At 50.7% G+C, this 3,587-nt stretch overlaps 1 long non-coding RNA gene across 1 annotated transcript; it reads right to left on the bottom strand.

The window, feature by feature from the left end:
* Positions 1–1,405: 1,405 nt before the first annotated feature.
* On the bottom strand, positions 1,406–3,146 carry LOC119872977. The gene is made up of 3 exons (XR_005362804.1): positions 3,021–3,146; positions 2,527–2,629; positions 1,406–1,484 (listed from the first exon to the last, which is right to left on the bottom strand). It is a non-coding gene; the product is annotated as an uncharacterized LOC119872977 (long non-coding RNA).
* Positions 3,147–3,587: the final 441 nt, after the last annotated feature.

Genomic DNA, 3,587 nt, shown 5'->3' with positions numbered 1-3,587 from the left:
TTGAATCCAAAACAGGCCAAAGAGTCCTCTGGTGTCTGCCTTTAAACATTTAGCTAGCTCTTTCATAGAACATTTGTTTTCTTTGACATCTTTCACCTGCCTTCAGTTAATAGTTAGAACCCTTGGAATAATTTCACAGGCACAAATGGATTCCTCCTATTTGACAATTCATAAAGCAGTTCACTTGGATTGTACTTTTTTGCTTCATTTAAATAGTACCCATTACCAAATAGCCTCCGCTCCAGCTCTAATGACTCACCCCTGCGGAAGAGAAAATAGGATTTTATGTACCTTTCAGATTCAAAGCATTCAGGAGCATTTTCTAAAACAGCAAGGCCATGGGGATGAACGGAATACGCATTTCTGGCTTTATCTTAGGCCCCGGGTCTGGCTTCAATGCCACTGGACTGACTCGGAGTATCCCCTCTGTGACAGTGCTTTTCTTCTGATGTGACGTCGTTGATTGGAGACCAGCCACAAAGCCAAGTGGTTTGGGCCATTTTGACAGGAAGGCTCAGTCTGTAGGGATAGATACAATATTTTTTGCTTCAAAATTCTTTCCTGTGATGTGAAGAAGCTCACACTTAATTCTTCTTACTTGTTTTTTTCAAGCTTACTAGAATGACCTTCTCTATAAATTCTAATTCCTCTTGCTCTGCCTTTCAGGTGATGGGAGGCCGCAGTCAGCACCAGCTAGGGCAGTGGTTCTCAACTCTGGATGTGCCTGAGAATCTCCTGGAAGGAATATTAAGACTCCCATTGCTGAGCCCCACCCCAGGGCGTCAGGTTCAGTAAGTGTGAGGCGGTGGGTGCACCATGATCTATATTTCTAATCAGTTCCCACGTGGCACTCAGGCTGCTGGTCCAAGGTCCCCACTTTGAGGACCACTGCGCTAGCTTAGGACATGGTGACTATGACAAACAACAGAAGTTTGCTTCAGGGTGGCAAAATATGCAACCCTAAATAATATGCCACTTTGGATTATTTTGAGTTGAAGGCAAGATACGTGAGAAGATACGTGTTTTTCCCTATTTAAGGAAAAGCAAGACATAAATTTGTAAAGGTGCTCCCACCCCCCAAGCCCCCCACCCCCACCACCAGGGAAAACAGAAGCTAATCATGGATGACAACTCTAGATCCTTATCAGCTCAGAGACTGTGCCAGAGGGACCTAGCTAACAAATTGTGCTAAAACTAGGCCTTATCTTACCATTACTAGTCCCCTATATATTTGCCTTCCCACAATTTGCCACCCCTAGAAGCTCAGAGTCATTTTTTCCTTTGTCTTACCACTTGGCTAAAAAACATATTGGTCTTTGATTCAGATGCTATAGAAGCCCAAGTAATAATCACCCCTTTGAGTGACTCATTACCGAGTACTCTTGCATGTGCACATGATACGCACGTGTTAATAATCTTCTGTTTGTCTTTCTCTTGTTAATCTGTCTTTCGCGGTCTAATTTTTAGGCCTCCAGCCAATGAACCTAGAATGGGTGAAGGGAAAACAGTGTTTCTTCCCCAGGCTGTGTATCCAGAGAGAGGTACGCATCTGAGGGGCAGTTCCTTGGGTACCTGGGAGTGTGGCTGCTGGCAAGGCCAGAGGGAGACCTCCGGAGGACCCTGCATGGGCCAGGACATCGCCGGCCCGGAAGGGACCTGCTCACCACCACCCAGCACTCACTGGCCAAAGCCAGGGCCAGGGTCCCACCCCACCCCCCTGAGGTCCTGTTGTGCCCTGTTTCCCCACTGGCTGAGACCTGAACTCTGTCATAGGCAGGCAGCGGCCCCAGGGACAAGCACAGCGGGAACGTCATGTCCCTCTCCCCCTGCTGCATGGGACCTCTCCTGCCCGTCCTCCCCGCTCCCTGGGCTGCACATCCCCACCACACGGTCTGTGATATGAGCGAGTGTCCGTCTCCTGCTGGCGAACGAGTGCCTCAAGGACTTGCTGTCTTATCCGCAGCCCTGAACACAGTGCCCAGCACTCTGGGTGCTTAATACATACTTAGGGAATGAGAAAATAGCCACATTTTCAGCTGTAATGTGAAGAAGATAAAGAATAGTTGCCCCCGTTGGGACCTGCTCTGTTGAGCTCTTCTGTGCACCCTAAGTTTCCACTCATCCACACTGTCAAGGCGACCTGAGGCCATATCTCAGGAGACATTGGCATGCTTGAGCGCGTCTTCCTAGAAGTAGTCCATCTGTAGCTTTCTGGACGCTGCGTGCTTCTGGGTTTTCTCATCCTTCTGCAGCCAGCTCTTCCCTCAGCCCCCTGGGCTCCAGTCCTGGGCTCATCCTCTCACTCTTTGCTCTCCTCCCCTGGGGAGCTCATGGGTTCTCTGGATGGCATTGCCTGCCCTCTGCGGCCGACTCAGAAGCCCAGGGCCTTCTGAGGAATTTGAGCCTGTGTGTTCAGGGAATCACCCTAATTGAGAATCTGGGCCTCATCCTGGTCCTCCCACTTCTTCCACTCTTGCTCCCATCAGTCACCACCAGGACCTCAGATGGGTCCATATCTGCCCTTACCATTGACACCATGGGCTCCACCCCTGCAGTGGCCTTCTTAACCAGCATCTTGAAGACCAGCCTGTCCGTCACATTCCTGTCTCCACTTGGCAGCTGGAATAATCTTACCAAAAAAGAAAAATCCGATTATGTCCTGTTCTTCCATGAAACCCTCAGAGACTCCCTATTGCTCTCAGTGGAGACTTCCAGCTCTTGAGCCTGACCCAGGATCCTGCGCTACGCAGGGCTTTCCAAGTTGGCTGCACATTCACCTGGGAGCTTTTCAGCCTCTGGGAGGTAGGCACTGGATGCCGATATTTTATCCAAGCTGCAGCCAGGGTGGTGAACCCTGCTCCAGACACTCACGGGCCCTCGAACCCCATCCTTTGTCATTCCTTCCTCTCACTACTGGCTCCAGCCGTTCAGAATCCCTTTCTTGTTCTTCAGAGGTGACCCTTGTCCCATCTTTCTGGAACATGCCTTCATACCCCCAAAACCCCCTTCACCTCCTTCACCTGGCACTATGGGCTGAGTGTTTGTGTTCCCTGCCAAAATGTGCAGGTCGGACTCTGTTGCCCCCTGTGACGGCATCTGGAGGCGGGGCCTTTGAGAGGTGATCTGGTGGTGGGTGGAGCCTTATTAGTAGGCTCGTGCCCTTCTGCCAGGGGCTCAGAGGCCTCTGCCCCCGTGTGCCACATGGGGTCACAATGGAGGATGGCTGTCCATGAACCAGGAAGCGGGCCTCACCAGACGCAAGACCTGCCAGCACCCGGATCTCAGACACTGCAGCCTCCAGACCTATGAGAAATAGATGTCCGTTATTGATAAGCTGCTTGGCCTATGGTATTGTAAGGGCCGCCCAAACTGAGACGCCCGACCACTTCTTTCACTTCCAGTCCTGAGGAAGCTGTCATGACCTCTGAGAAGCCTTACAGGGCCACAGAGTTCTGAGCTTTTATGGTGCTTTGTACTTCTACTGAAGATTTCATCCGGCTGTAGTATAATTACCCATTTGCTTGTGTAGAGTTTCCACCAGACTCTGAGCCCCGTGGCAACAAGAACCACATCTACCACGCTCACTA

This window comes from Canis lupus, chromosome 8 (assembly GCF_011100685.1).
Source record: "Canis lupus familiaris isolate Mischka breed German Shepherd chromosome 8, alternate assembly UU_Cfam_GSD_1.0, whole genome shotgun sequence".
Lineage (NCBI taxonomy): Eukaryota > Metazoa > Chordata > Mammalia > Carnivora > Canidae > Canis > Canis lupus.
The sequence above is the reverse complement of the archived record's forward strand: the minus strand, read 5'-3'. Positions and strand labels throughout refer to the sequence as shown.